Consider the following 16,689-nt stretch of genomic DNA (forward strand, 5'->3'; position numbering starts at 1 on the left):
CCGGCCGGAACCGGACCCGGACTTTTTTTTCAAACTAGAGTCCGGCCGGAACCGGATCCGAACTTTTTTTTCAAATTAGAATCCGGCCGGATCCGGATATCAGACAAAAATGGCAATATCCGGCCGGACCCGGATAGTGAGTCCGGTACATCACTAGTAGATATGTCATTATTTATTAATGTCTTGATTTAAATGTTTTTATCTGACTATACTTGCCATATTTAAACTTCTTAATTAAATAACGAGAATAAAAATAATGTTATATATGTATTTGTATGGTGCAAAATCTTACAAAATACTAATATTACTTGTTTTCGTTTGTTAACTTTTATAAATAGTTTGCAAGATAGATGAAGTTGTTTAGCTTAGATTTCCTATTTTGGTTAAAAATAATTTTTATGCTCACAATATATTTCCTTTAACACTTGCTGAACGGTCATAACTTATCTAATTATTATGAATTTCCTCTTAATTTTATTTTAACTGACTTTGTCCTGGACAAGACGTTAAAAGGTATTCAAGTGGTGTGCAACTCGATGATCGAAAGGTTTTTTCGTGCAACAGGTCCTAGGACCAAATATTTTGAGCCTTTTTTTTTCGTTCTATGAACAATAGTCGTTTAATGGCATTTATTCTTGGTTCTGATTAGATGTTTTATTCAAAATAATCCTGTTGTCTAAATTCAAGATTGTCTTTAAATTGAGAGCACAACAGATCCCATTTTTTAGATCTTTTAGTTTTTGTTGAATAATTTTAAGGTATTTATAGTAATTGCCAAAATGCTCTATTCAGATCAGCGATATTTATATTCGTAATTTATTCAAAACATGATGAGTTGGTTTTGATTAATTTTGATAATTTATGAGATTTATTTTACGTAGTGGTTTTTAATATAGCATTTTAAGAGGTTAAACACCAGTCATTTTTTATTTTGTTTAGTCCTAAATAAAATAACAACTAAAGTTTAAATATTTATTAGATTTATTCAGTTTGACTTTACAAGAAAAACAAAAGTTGTTTAGTTTATAAATTTCAATGCTACCATGAAAGTAACTTCATTGAGCAAACTTTAAGACATTTTAAAAAACGTATCAAGGAGAAATTTTCAAAAGCATTCTATCGTACATTGATGATATATATAAGAAAAAGTGCTGAGAAGTCATAGATGCAATGAAAAGATCGTTTATAGCTGAACACGAACAACTTTAAGTTGGTGACAACTTTGAAATGTCTAGGTTTAGTGTTTTCAGACATTGCTTGAATTTAATTAGAATTGAAATAATTCAATTATCAAAAAGGAAATAATTTGATCGTACTGTTTCCTTATTTAATTTAAGTTAATTTTGCTTTAATTTAATTTTTTTTTTTTGGTTTAACTGACTGGAAATTTGTTTGATTAGTTTAAATAACTTTGTGTAGTATAGGTACCCTGGTTTGTTTTACTGTCTGCCGTTTTTTAATTTTTTTCTAATAACAATTAAAGTATTTTTTTGGAAACTTAAAACTAAGCTATTATTTTATTGATTTAAAAATATATTTTATCTTTATCAAATTTTTTGTTGGTGTTTTTGTACTTATTTTTTGTGTTACTTTAAAACAAAGTTGTTTAATATTTTATCCAATACAAACGCATTTTTTCCTTTAAGATATACCTTAATAACTAGCTGTTTCCTAGATTATCTAGATTGTCTTGGGCATGACGTTAAACTGTTCTGGTGTATGACTCGATAACTTAAAGGTTTTTGTACACCAGGTTCTTGGACCAAACCTTTTGAGCGTTTTTTTTTACGTTAAGTAAACAATAATATCTAAACAAGCAAAGATAATTGGAAATTCAAAACAACTGTTTTTGCACGTAAGTTTTCTGATATGTTTCTAAGCCTAGCATCGAAACTTTCTAACGAATAAAGCTAATCAAAAAGTTGTATTATTTCTTTATCATATGTATATTTTTTAAATTATTTCTTTGATTAGTCACTGTTTGTGTTTACTGTTTATTAACAAGTTTAATTTCCGTTAACTTATTTTCTGAATTGTTCAATATACATAGAGTGCAATGTCAAAGGTACAAACACAATTTACTAAATTGAGATCTGTTATAAAACAATTTTTTTATAACTTTTTCAAACCCCTAATTTCATCATACATCAAAATAGTTTATCAAAGACAAATTAGAAGTTATCGCACAAAAAAATGTTTAAGAGCTTGATTTATAAAAAGACACCACGGTTATCGAAATGTATACTTCTTATCTACTTAAAATGTTTTAATCTGTATGAAAATATATTTTAATAAAACTACCTAAAATATAAAATAAAACATTTAAAATTTAACTAAATATCAATTAACTGATTAATAAAATACATGTAACTACCGATATTGTTTTTATCCTACTTTAATTATTAATAGCAATAAACTTTTGATGTTATGTAAATTCTTCTTTCTGACTAAAGCTAACCAAAGTCTCAACAAAGTATTTGAAGTAAAAATTTACACGAATATGTTAAACTTAAAAATAAGTTATGACAAAATAGCTCTAGTCTAAAAGACTAAACTTAGAAATATTTTTTAACATTTAAAACAAAAACCTAAATGATTTAACTAACCCTGTGGTCGAAAAATTTTTTTTACCTATATGTAAAGCGTACAAACTTTCTTAAAAAAAAAAACTATTTTTGAATGTTTGTTGCACATTTTTATAAATATAAACAGTTGACTGAAACTTTGATAAACAAATAAAAAAAAAACAACAACTGTTATATAAAATAAGTATGTAGTAATTAGTTATACAGAGTATACTTTAGAAAATTTTTATTGAAGTAATTTTGTTAGGTTATACAGATATATGGATAGAAATAAATCTACGAAAAAGTTATTTAAAAGTTTTTATTTAACAGAACTAAAACAAATTTCTAGTTGATTTAACAAAATTAAAAGCTATAAAGTATCGAATCAAGCTAGCAAAAGGATTTAAAAGGCTGATTAGGTATGAATTTGTATTTAAGTATCAAATTTAAGTTTAAGATTTCAACTCTTACGAAAACCAATTATAGAAAGACCCAACAAAAAGAATGAAGAACTCATCTAAGAATATACATTCAAAAATAAAAACCCTTGAACTTTTGAAACCTAAAAAACTTGCTGATAAAACTTTTGAAAAATATTTAAACTACAGTCTGTTTGCAGTATTAAATTGTTATTACGGTTTTGACAAACTAGTATGTTTACTTCGGTTATAATTTTGTGTAGTAGTTTATCTTTACAGGTATACAACCAGTTATGTTGTGTACGACTCGATAACCGAATGGATTTCGTACACCAAGCGCTTAGACCAAACTTTTTGAGCGCTCTTTCTTTATCGTTCAATAAACAGTACAATTCAAGTTATAGTACTTTTTGGTAAATTCATTTCCTACTAATTTAACTATCATAAATCAATCTTTTTGTCGACCACTACGGGCAAAAACTAGATTCAAATAGTTTACTACTAAATTTTATTAAACATTTTCTGTAAAAAGAAACATAATTTTCCTAAGCTTAGTATTAACAGTATAATAAAAACAACTCAATATTTTGTACTTTTTTTAATCATAACGCAATGTTTGCTCATCTATCTTTATAGTTTTACGAGCAGCAACAAAAAAAAAACAAAAAGTGTTACAATAATTGACTTTTGGTCTAATACTTTATTAAAAGTTTTTTTATTATGGTCATTGTAAAGTGCTTGTTGAAGCATTTTGAAAATCAAGTACTTATGACTCTAAAACAGATGATATTGCTAAAAGCAGTTTTAGTTTATGTCAAAGTTAAAAAATTCTTTTTAGTTGTTGCTGTTCGTAAAACCATAAAGATAGGTAGTGAGAGAAAAGCATTGCTTACTTTTTTAAAACAAAAAGAAAGTTCTTCTAAATCTTGCTTGACAAGTTTTGAAACTTTGAATACATGATCTAATCAGATAGAACGAGGGCTACTAGAACTCTAGAAGTCAATATTTCAACATTTTTTTTTTAATTGTTTTAACTTTAAACTTATATTTAAGTAATTTTTTAGCGTTTTTTTAAATAAATCTAGCAATTTTGATCTATTTAGGAGACTGATTTAGATTTTTAAAATATATGTAGTTTGATCAAGAACTATTTAGATGTAAGCTGTTTTTTAATCGTTCGTTTTTTAGCAATTAAGTTTGATTGAAACAAACTAATGGCAAAGTTGTAATAAACAACTCTGATTACTGGATACCTTATAAACGTTTGTTTGTTTTATTGATAATGTTAAGCTAAGATACTTTTGTTAAATTAGTAGACTAACAATAGCAACTCTGCCTGGTAGCAAGGTAAATTATAAAGGTTAGAGTTGAAATAAACACCAAACATGACTAAGTTTAATAAACAAAAGTTTTTAAATCATATGAATTTTTTCTACTCTAACTTGTACCTTTTTAATTTATAAAAACTGCCTGTCTGTGATACTTTAAATTAATACGCTTAAACTTAGTTGACAGCACCATCATACTGTAATCACTTTAACTCATTTAGCCTATAAATTAGTTTGAATAAAACTTAAAAAAATTTAAAATCTTACACAGCCGCACCCTATTTTGAAACTTTCCATTTTTTGAAAATAAAATTTAAAGCACATCATATTACCTTTAACTAATGCACTTAAATTAGAAATTGAGTGTATTTGAGAATTTTATAATTGTTATTTTAAGGAAAAAGCAGAAGTTCTGCTCATAAACTACGAATAGGTATACTATTTTCAGAAAAATGTTAGAACTTATCTGACATAAATCAAACTGTTGTATATTTTATAAATAAGAGGCTTTGTAAATAATAATAAAAAAATTAAACCTTAAATTGAAAACTATTGTTAGCCTTAAATTAAAGTTTCAGAGCGCTGTTATTTTACTCAAGTTTATATATGTATAAAGTATTTGCGCAAACTGACACATTGTTGAGGTTTTAAAAATCGAAATTCTTTGAATTTTAGGACGTGTAAACTCACGGTCATATTCCCAACACTCTGCCTCTACTCCTTCAGAGAGTTCGAACCGACATGGCGCGATCCTGACAAACCTTGGTCAATCGACAAAGATCTTCCCTTCAAATGTGTTACCTGGTAAGTTTGAGTGACATTTATTAGTTAAAAAGTAAAGTGAAATGCTTTATGTGGGTGTTAAGTAGCAAGTATAAATTTGAAAAAAAGGCCTTTAATTGTTTAGCTTTTGGCAGTTAATTTACCCATATTGGATTTGACTATCAATTAAATTTTTAAGTATATGACGTTAAATTGTGAATATATCCAATGAAGTATTAAGAGTTGTTAATATAAAATAGCCGAACACGTTTAAAAGACTTTTAGAAAATTTTTAATTAGTTTGGTTATTATTTAAAAATATTTTTGAGATGAAAAAAAAAAGTTTGTACTCAATATATTCCTAAAAAAACAATTAAAAACTAGTTGAAGGTCACTGTCAGGAAGATTTTAGTACATCAGAGGCAACTGCGAAACTTCTAGTTTGCCGTAAAAACAAAAATGTCTTATTTGGATTCTGTTTGGATCATCGGAGTCCTTCGACAAAAACCCAGCACTGCTGGGAGTGACATAAGTATTAAAAATTTTATAGTTGAATGTTTGATTATATTAAGCAACAAAATAAATAAAATTATTTTTAATAGTTTTGTTTTAGGTTCTTGTAGCTCCTGCGTGTTACTCCCGGCAACTACTCGATATTTTTTGCCGACGAAATTCCTGAAATGCTCAGGAAGGAATGGCCCATGATAGTTGTAAAGAGCAAAATTAATTTTGTAGAGCATCACCAGATGAAAGAATGTTTAACATATGCTCGTGTATGTATGCACTTTTTGTAGACTAATTATGGTGATAATTGTAAGCAAAGTTTAAAACCTCACTGTGAACTTTCTTGCTTAATTAAGGAAATTTTTCATATTTTTAACAGTTTTACTAAGTATAAAACATTTTTGAGAAGTTTTTTGTTTTAAAACTTACAAGAAAGATTTTCTTAGAGATTACAGCTATTTTTTATTTTATTTTACTATAGATAAGCTTTTATAAAAGCTATAAGTTTTTTTTTATAAATATTATAATTATAACATTATAATAAGTTAAAAGTTTTAGAATCTATTGTGAATAAAGAGTATTTTTCAGAGTATATGCAAAATATAGAGCTTTATTTATCATTTTTAGCTTTGAAAGCTAATGGCTGTTTCTTTTTCAACTAATCATTAAATTTAACGTTTAACGTTAACGTTTATCGTTGTAGACTAATTTTAGTCCGATGTTTTATTACGAAAAAAAAAAATTCAAGTACTTATTCTAAAACATAAATAAAGTACATAACCATTCGACAAGATTTTCGCAATAGTTTTTTTCTACTAAGCTGTAATAGACATAGACATAATTCTTTATCTTATCAGGGCAGTAAACTGTCAACATATTGCCTATTGACTTGAAAGATCAGGCTCATTATCTAAGCCCTAAGGTACCAGGTAGATCTGAGAGACTTTTTACTAAAAGAACAATTTAATGATTAAAGTATAGATAGGTCACAAAGGGATATCATTTTCATCAGTATTAGGATAATACCGATAATTACTAGACCTAGTGATAGTATATATATGGGGTTTTGATGACATAAGTCCAGTCTAGACTGTAGCAAATACTTTTATCTTTGATTTATATTCAGACAACTAACAACAATTCATTTAATAAGTTAGTATTGCTTTTATATAGGTAAAATTATAAGTCCTTGATATAATTGCTTAAAAATTTTTAAGTATTTAAGTAAACTTTTGTTAAAATAAAAGTTGAAAATATCTTAGCTATTTTGTTTAGTTATTTTCTTCTTATATAGAAACTTTTGTAGTAAACAACTTTAGTGTATTTCTTTTACTATTTGCTTACGTGACTTATCCTGTTATAGCTGAATCTATGTATATATATCTACAGCTGTAAACAACTTAGAACTAGTCAATTGGCTTAAAGTCAATGTTTTAAACAATAATTATTCTAAAACTTAGTAACCATTTATATATATTTTCATGATAAGTTATCTGAGTAAAATACAATATTGCGTTTTTTTCTCTTGTTATGTATGTTCTTATTTTTGTTATAGATTTTATTTTTGTAAAAATACAAATTCTAAATGCTTAAAAATATTTTTTTTATTTTGTTTGTTTTATTTTAGGTTGTTAACTTCTAGATAGGTAAAAACAAAAAATATATTTATATGTAGTTGATGTAAAGAACTCAAGTTTGATTTTAGTTATAAAAACTAAGATTTTAGGATGTTTTAATTGCCGATTTTATTTCTAAAAAACGGGTAGGAGTTTAATATGCACGAAGGGTCAAATAGGCACGAAGACGCTTTTGCACGAAGACACTTTTGCACGGGTTGAAATTTTTTTAATTTTATTTTTTATTTTAACTTTTTGTTATTTTTTTTACTATCACCTTTACCCCTAACCTTTACCCTCGGTCAGTATTTATTTATTTTAATTTTCTTGTTTTTATTTTCTAGCAACATATTTATTGGTTTTTTTTGTTATATAGTTTTCTATCACTCTATTACCTCTAACCCTTACCCTCGGTTGGTAATTTTTTTTTGTCTTTTCATTAGTTTTTTTTAGTCAATTTTTTTTTTAATACTTTTTATTGAAATTTTTATTTTTTGCTATTTTTTTTACTATCACTGTTTCTCCTAACCCATACCCTCGGTCGGTAATTTTTTTAGAAATTAATTTATCTTTTTATTTTTTATATTCTTGTTTTTTTACTTGCTTTTTCTTTATTTTATTTTATTTATTTTTTAACTTTCGTGCAAAAATGACTCTTTGTGCAAAAGTTACCCTCCGTGCAAAAGTGACCCTTCGTGCAAAAGTGTTTTCGTGAATATTTGACCCGTTTCCCTAATAAACAATGTATATTTTTGATTTAAGTAATTTTTAAATTTTTTAGTGACTTTTTCTTTAGAAAAAACTTTTTCCGAAAAAAAGGTACATAGTATAAAAGTATATTTACTATTTTCTCAAACAAATATGTGATTCATACAAATTATAATTGTAATTAAAAGCTTATTTTTTAAGTATAGTCAAAAGACCCGAAATTAACTGCCACTCATGAATCATTTGTTACATTAACCACTAAAGAATGTAGTTTTTCCTTTTGTAACTTATATTCGAAACCAATAAAATAAAATTGACCAGTTTTTTTCAAACTAAAAAATTTAATGTGTTGATAATAATTCAAAATATTTTCTAAATAGTTTTATTTTGACCTGACAACACTTTTCTTCAAAAACCAATTCTTCAACCAATAACTTGTAATTTAAACAAAAACTATTCTTTACTAACAATTATAAACATTTTTTAAGAAGCATGCAGAGTTCTTAAAATATTGAAAAAAAACAACATTAAATTTAGTTTTTTTACCATAAATTGTAAAAAAGATTTAAAACTGATAAAAGTATTAAATCTTATATAAATGTTATATAAAAATTTAGCCTACAATATTAATCATAAGTTTAACGCTAAAAAACCTCATATTTAAAATTTATAATGTACTTAACTTATAATAAATAATAAGTAGTATACATTCGTTTATTTAGTCAGTTTATATAAAACTATTTTTAACAACTAGAAAACAATCTTAAACTATATAAATAGTCTTGAAAATAGCTATAATGTTTTAATAAACAATTGTTTTAAATAAAGAGCCTTTAATAAGTGAAAATTTTAGAAAGTTAGAAATAGTAATAAAACATTAAAGTAAATTTTTTCATGTATTGTCTTTGAGGTTAAAAATAGAGTTCAAATCATATTTTTAAGTTAAGTTATAAGTAAGCACTAAACTTAACCGTACGTCCTTCAACAACAGTTCACGCGACATTCTACGACCTGGTTTTGTCCTCATGAGGATTCGTGTCTAGCACTTATTAATTGAAGGACAAAAAATCTTAGCTTTGAAGAATTTTGCCGAAATAACTTTTATTAAGTTATAAAGTTTGATTTTTTAGTTAGTGTACTCTTCAAAGGAATTCTATTGCAATTCACTTACACCAATCTTATACAGCTGAATGCCAAATATGAAATAAGTAACTAGCAAAAAAGTACGGCTGTTGATAGTTGTAAATGATACAAATATTGAATTTTTTGAAGTAAGTATTGTAAAATGACAGTTATATATTAATTTGAAACTTGTTCGTACAACTCAAAATTTGAGATATTCCAAATTGTACCAATAATTTTAGCAGTTCTATTTACAGTTATTCGTAAAAAGCTTTAACACTTAGTAAAGTTTTTAGTTCAACTAAAGGAACATAATAAATTTAATAATAATAATAATAATGAAAATAATAATAATAATAACAATAATAATAATAATAGTAATAATAATAATAACAATAATAATAATAGTAATAGAAGCAAAGTTAATAAAAACACTTTTGTTACAAACTTAATCCAGTTACGAAATAGTATTTTCTAAATTATTTATGCAAATTAAGAAGCTGGTCAACTTTGAAAAGCTTTACATATAAAGTAAAGACAAAGACTAAATTTTGTGTTTTTAAACGGAACCATACTTCAGTGGTAACTTAAAAATTGTTAAACCGTTTCTGTTAAACCCACAAGAAAATAAAAATCAAACAACTAAGTAAGAAACGGTTGTAAATTTTATTTGTGTATAATTTTAATTTGAATGAAAAGTAGAAAATTAAAAATAAATAGTAATTTGCTGTGAATTTTCTGTATAAGTTGAAACTTTAATTCAAGTAAAATAGTTTTTAAATACCTGCTAATATTACGATTGAACTCATTTCGTTAACTAGTTTCGTTTGTTTGAGATGGTTGTAAAAGTTCTTACAAAAAATAATAAGTAAAGTCACAGTTTTGGATCGTTTCATAAAACAGTCATTTGGCTTTTATTACGAATAATAAGTACTAGAGATAAAGACAATAAGTAGACAATGGTAAAACATTAGCGTTACAAGGAAAATTTAAGGAGTTGTCGTACGGTGCTTCCTCACTTATCCAGCCATGTTGAGTAAGCTTTTTTTTGTAATTTTGGTCGGATAAGCCTTTAGCCGGATAACTAAAAACATTGTATTTTTTTCTTATGAACTACTTCTTAAAAATTACGCATATCTTACAATAAAATAAACACTAAGTATTTAGCTAGTTTACTTTATTTTGATTTATTTTAAAGAGACAAAAATCAGACAAATAAAAAAATAAACAGTACTTTAATTAAGTTTAAATAGATTTAACGAATACAAATTACGCCGTAAACAGTTTAAGCAATATCAGAACATTTTCTGAAAAAAAAAAAGAAGGTTTGTTTGACAGAGCCTTCTCGTTTCTTAGCAGAAAACTCCTGGAATCGGATAAGTAGTGACTTGAACCAGGGAGTCCGAAAACAACGTGGATGTTTAGCCTTAGCAATCAACAATTAACTTTCTTGTTCCACTGGCATTTGCACAGGCATTTATTATCACCCGTTTTTGGCTTTCTTTGTTCCATCTGGCTGGTTGTGTACTTTGTTAAGGTACATCCAGGCAACATTCTAAAGCAAAACCCAGTTTCATCACAATTAAAAGTTTGATATTTGGAGTAGTCTCATTCCTGAAGATTCATTACCAAGTTGATCAGCAGGTGAGCTACTTGAACTTGATTTCTCACAGCATACTTTGAGAACCCGCAAACCAAATCTTCATGGAAACCCCTACTTGCTGAAAAAGGTCTAGAGTAGTGCTTCTGAACCTTTTTCTAGTGGCGGAACCCTTTTCCAAAATTAAACTTTTCCGCGGAACCCCAAATTTTAATTTTACACAAAAAGTTTAATTAAATAATCGTTCTTTTTTAAATTTCGAAAGGCTTTGCGGAACCCCTGAGAAGCGTCGCGGAACCCTATTTCAGAAGCACTGGTCTAGAGAGTTTACCGTAAATTAAACGGTGGAGCTCAGAAGCCTTTTCGACAGTATTAGAATAGTTACTGGACGTCCCTTCTCACGTTTCTGACGAAACCAAATGTAAAGGGCGCCGTCTAGCTTGTCAAAATAGCCTCCCTGTATTATTTTTGGCAATTTAGAGGCTCCAGCTAGTCCCAGCTCCTCCTTTTCGGATTAAAACTTTTTTAACTTTCCTCGCTTCTCAAAATATCGTTCAAAGTCAGCTTGCCTATGCTATACTGGCTTAATATAGAAAATTTAAGCACATTGATTTTTGCAGTTTGCAGACTTTTACTTTGTTTTCAATTGTTTGCGGTTTTTTTTTTTTGCTGTCTTCTCCATTTTTTAAACCAGGTTTGTTGACTCAATCAAAAGTATGTAATTTATTCAAAAAAAGTAAGAAAAGCTTGCAAATCAACAATAAAAAAGGTTTTTATCTACTGAAAGCGAAAACTATGAACAATAAAACATTGATGTTAACTTCAAATTTTAAAATCCTACTACCAAAACAATGTTTTACTCGTTTAAACGATTTAAGCAAGATTTTTAATTTTTTATAATATCTTATTAAGTAGATACTATTAAATATAATGTTATACATGCTATTCTCCTTACTAATAAGTTGAGAATTTTATTGTAATCTTAAAAGTTAAAAGTACACAAAAAATTTATTTTAGCTGATTGAAATAAATCTAATTCTCGACCAAAACCGGCCGGGTAAATGAGAAACCGGATAAGTGAGGACCGGATACATGAGGAAGCACTGTGTTAATATTACTGAAAAGGCTGTTACAGAAATTAATTGTTAAAATTTATTAAAAAAATTATGCTATAATGCTACTTAAATATCGGTATAAAATTTGATGTAAGTAATTAAACTTACAATTTTTATAAATCATAACAAATAGAGTCTATCCAGTAAATAATCTACAGATACAAAAAGTATCATGAATTTTTTGTACCACAAAAAATTATAATAATAAAATAAATTTATTAATGAAGGAAAAACGCAAGTCAGGTGTGACCTCAGTTGCAGCACTTATGACTGGAGTCAAGCCAGAAAAAAAGTTAAACTGTAAAACGTTCAAATTCATTTTTTATATTATTTTAGTAGTAATTTTAAAAAAAGAGAATTGGTAATAATATTAACAGTGTAGTAAAGGTTAACTATAAAAGTTCTTATCATACACTAAAACTTTAAAACAATTCCTTTGATTTTTTATTGTACAAATGTTTGTATGCTTTATTTTTTTCGTACTTTTGTTTTCTGTGGCTACAAATTTTCAATAAAAAAAAATTCGTAACCAAAAGCAATGTATTAACATGTATAAAACCCTACAATTTTTTTACTAATTGTCTCCGTTAACAAACGAAATATATTTATTACACACAACTTTACTTTCTTGACAAGTTTTCGTGGTGCTTATACCAGTTTAAATGAAAACTTGTAGTTTAAAATTTTTGTTGTATAGTAAACTTAATTTACCATTTGAATTAATTTATTACAGCATTTTCAATAACTTCAAAGAAAAAGACTCTGTCCCCAAAAAATGCTTAGAGGGGTTAATCAACTTCAGGTTGATCAAAAGCAAGTGAAATGGAGAATTGAAAATAGTTAGTTTTGTTTTTAAACACTACTTAGTTTATAAACTTTATATCTAATTTTTAAACTAAAACATATTTCTTTATAAATCGTCTATAAATTCCTAATATTCGAAAAGTTTTTAGTTAAAATAGTTTTACTATGTAAATTTTAACAAACTAATTGTCGCATTTAGTTTAGTTTTTAATTGCACCTTTTTATGAATTTTTATTTTGACTTTTTCTCTCTTTAGACTTGGATTCTAAATTTTGACTGTTAAGCTTTTTTTTGCTCAATATAGTTTTAAATCAAGCACGTGGTGTACGACTCCATGACCAATGTCCTTAAATCAATTTTTTTATGCTTTTAGTTTTGTTTTTCCTTTGTGTTAAATAAACTAACTTATTTATAAGCTTAATACATACAACTATATTTATCTAAATTTATTCACTGAAATTCATAAAATCTATCTAAATTTTTGAAAGGTGACCACCAGAACTGACAGCTGGAGAACATTAAGGGGAGTAAAAAATGGAAGGATCTTCTCCTATGTCGGTTAACTGAAAAATGGGAGAAGATTGACTCGCTCGTGACGAAGTTCAACTCTCTCGCCAGAGCCAGGAAGTTAAAACAAACTCCAAGAGTCTTAAAAAGTTTTTCTTGATCAACTTTTTGATCGAATCAGGAGCCAGTCGTGAGCGGAATTAGATAAATATTAGAAACAGGCTTATTAAAGTATACAAAAACAATTATTGTTTAAATTTATAAGCAGTAAAGGTTACATTTTCATATGAGATAAAACATAGCTAAACTTTCCTAAGAAGAAACTCAAGATATAATAAAAAGTAAAAGTAGATTATTGTTTAATTTATGTATTTGTAAAATTTTTTTCAAATAGAAACAGTTTTGATAAATATGTTTCAGCGGGAGAAACCCAACCTACTACTAAAAACGTTCCAAATCTAAATTCCCTGCTAAACCTGAAGAGGTACCTTCAGTTGTCAGCCTTCGAGAAATAAACACCACAATATCACACGCATTTGAAGCCAATTTAGCTTTTGATTTTTTAAACTACTTGAATAATGAGGCTATAAAAGAAATATTGTAAAGTACAAACAAAAGTTAGAAGACGGACACCAGTAAAAAAGTCAACAAGGCAGTATCTGTCTATGTTACAGACCTTCTAAAAGCTAGCAATGAAACAAACAAAAAGAATAAAAGCATTAGCAAAGGTAACATTTCAACCATGCGATAAGATGAGCCAAAAAAAGAAGATTTACATAGGAACTTCCTCCTCTTAAGGGAAAGTTACCTAACTTAAACACAAATTGATTTATCAAAAGTAAATGTTAAACGTAAACTCAAAATCAACGCTAAGCCAACTAAATTATTTTTGTTAAGTAAGTATTATGTCAATAAAACGTCTTGCCTTGTTATTTCATTGTTTTATTTTCTGTACATATTTAATAACATATTTCCATTATGAAATAAGTTTTATAGAAAAAAGACTAGATTGTTTGGAAATTATCAACTATATTTAAAGATAAAAAGTAACCAGTTAGAAAACACTTATAAAAATAGTATTTCAATTAATTGTATAAGCGTGTAGTAATGCTTTTAAAATTAGTTACTTTTTCAAATGCTAGTACGTTTAAGCTAAAATGTATACTTATAATACTAAAAAAGTTAAAGATTTATAAAAACTAAACAGTTTTCAGATAAGTAAAACTTAAAGTAATAAAATTTAAGAAAGGAAATATACTATCACACTGATTAAAAAAAAACCATTAAACTAACTAATTACAAGATTTTTTTATAAATTGCTTGAATAAGTGCTTTACTACCAGATAAACATAACTATTAGCAGTTTTTCATAAGCTTATCACCAATATAGCTCTAGTAGTTTCTTTTAACAATTGTTATTAATGTAGAGCAAGTTAACCCATTTTTTATTTCTTATTTTTCATAAAAAAGTTGTGCAGTTTTATTATTTGGCCATAGTTAAGAATTTGTAGATTAGAAGGTCTTATAAACACTAGAACTAGATAATACAAATTATCAGTATACGTAACTATATTCAAATGATCATACTGAAAAAATAAGTTTAACGGAATTTTTTAACTCAATAGACTTTTAAACTTGAAAAAACCTAAAACAATTTGCCCCTACATTTAATTAATAAGTTTCACTTTGTCGTGAAACAATTTTTTCTTCACCGTTGCATAAATTTATAAACAGTTTAAGTAATCTTGTTTTCTTTTGCATTGTGTTTAAGGGCAAAATATTTTCAAACTAATCATATTTAAATAGTTTTTTTTTTGTTAGTAACAAGGTGTTGTAATATTATTTTTACCAAAAAAGATTAAAAAATACAAAAAAGAAACAGTGAATATTTATGTTAGAACTTAGTAATACGTGTATACTAAATAATTTTTGTTACAATTGATTACACACTTTTTATTTGTAAGTATTTTGAATCCTTTTAATTGTATCATCTTTTAGAATATTAATTCTTGAGCAACGCACAATTTTAACTATCAAATTCTTAGTTTAAAGAACGAAAATTTAATAAAACTTGTACAAAACACATATATAAGAAAATAAACTTTATAATTAAAGCCGACAATTTCGTTATATATTTTAATCTTACCTTTTCTTTTTAGTCAGTCTTTTTTGTTACGGTCGTATTAAACTAGTTATAAATTAAAATCTTAACAAATTGTTTAACATATTTTTCTACTCAAGTTTTTAGGTTTCCAGTGTTTCACTTTCTGTATTGTGTTTTGAAAACTGCTGTTTATAACGAGGTTAACACTTTAAGCGATTGAGTTTTTTAAATGGTTTTACTTCTGTACTTTTAGTTGAAACTTTTTTGTTTTATACTTTTTAAAATGTAACTTTGTTTTAAGTTGCTAAAGTTGGCTCTTGTATTTTGTTTACATTCTTTCGGTAAAACAAACACTTTTCACTGGGTTTGTCTAACTATAGACAAATAATTTATAGAGCTGTATGTTTAGTATACTTTTAAATATAAGACTTAAGTTTTAGGTTGCTTTAAACTAATACTCTTAAATTGTATAGTAACTGTTTTTTCTTTTGATAACTGTTACGTGATGTTAAAAAACAAAAAAAAGTTACTCTATTAACAATTTAAAGTGATTTATAGTATTAGTCGCGAAATAAGGCCCGCGGGCTGGGTCTGGCCCTTTAAGCAAACTTTTTTAACTACGACTTAATTTTTAGTTATTGAAGTTTGTACTAAACAAACAAATTCAACGCGTAAAAATGAAAGGCAAAGTGTTTTACAATACACACATGTGCATTTGCAAAGGTGTATAGTTTGCAATGAAATAGTTTTACTTTGCATAGAAAATTTAGTAGGATAAAGATAAATTCTTAAATACCGTTAATTAAGTCTGATGTCCTTAGAGAAAGCCAGTTATATCATGATTAGAAAGTTCTTAACATGTTATTTATATACTCAGACATTCTAAACATGAAAACATAGTGTTTGTAATAATATTTAAATTTTTACAGTCTCGTGTGCACATAATTTGTTTTAGGACAATTTTTAAAAAATTGAAGACTATTGGTTTAGTTTGTTAAAATATATTTGAAAAATTCTGCCTTTTGTAAAATGTACCTTTGACGGATTCTACTCATATGACTAAATGTATAATTTTTTTACAGAACTTCACTGTATTCCATTGTTGGTTTTTTCATACCTATGAAAATAATTCTAAACGCTATCTGATAAAATAGTTTATTGATTTTTAGTAATGGTTTTAAAATTGTGTTTATGGCCGGCGTACCTATCTTTTAAAAACCTTATTTAAGTTTTGAATTCTTACAAAAATATTCTGCTAACATTCCAAACTAATCTTAAGTTTTTTAATTTCACTTTATAAAGTACGAAGACCGTTTTAATAACTTAGTCTTAATTTGTTATATATCTAGTTATCACTAACTTTTTTTTTGATATTTTTCATTAAAAAATGAAAAAAACTAAGCAAATTAAGTGCTATAGTTGTACAGTAAATAAAAAAAGATTTATTTTTTATCTTAAGAAATTATAATTACTTTAACAACAGGTTTTTTTATTCATCTAATGCAGCTTTTTAACTTTTCTATATCTGTAACA

Source organism: Thalia democratica, chromosome 2 (assembly GCF_965202585.1).
Source record: "Thalia democratica chromosome 2, ktThaDemo2.hap1.1, whole genome shotgun sequence".
NCBI lineage: Eukaryota > Metazoa > Chordata > Thaliacea > Salpida > Salpidae > Thalia > Thalia democratica.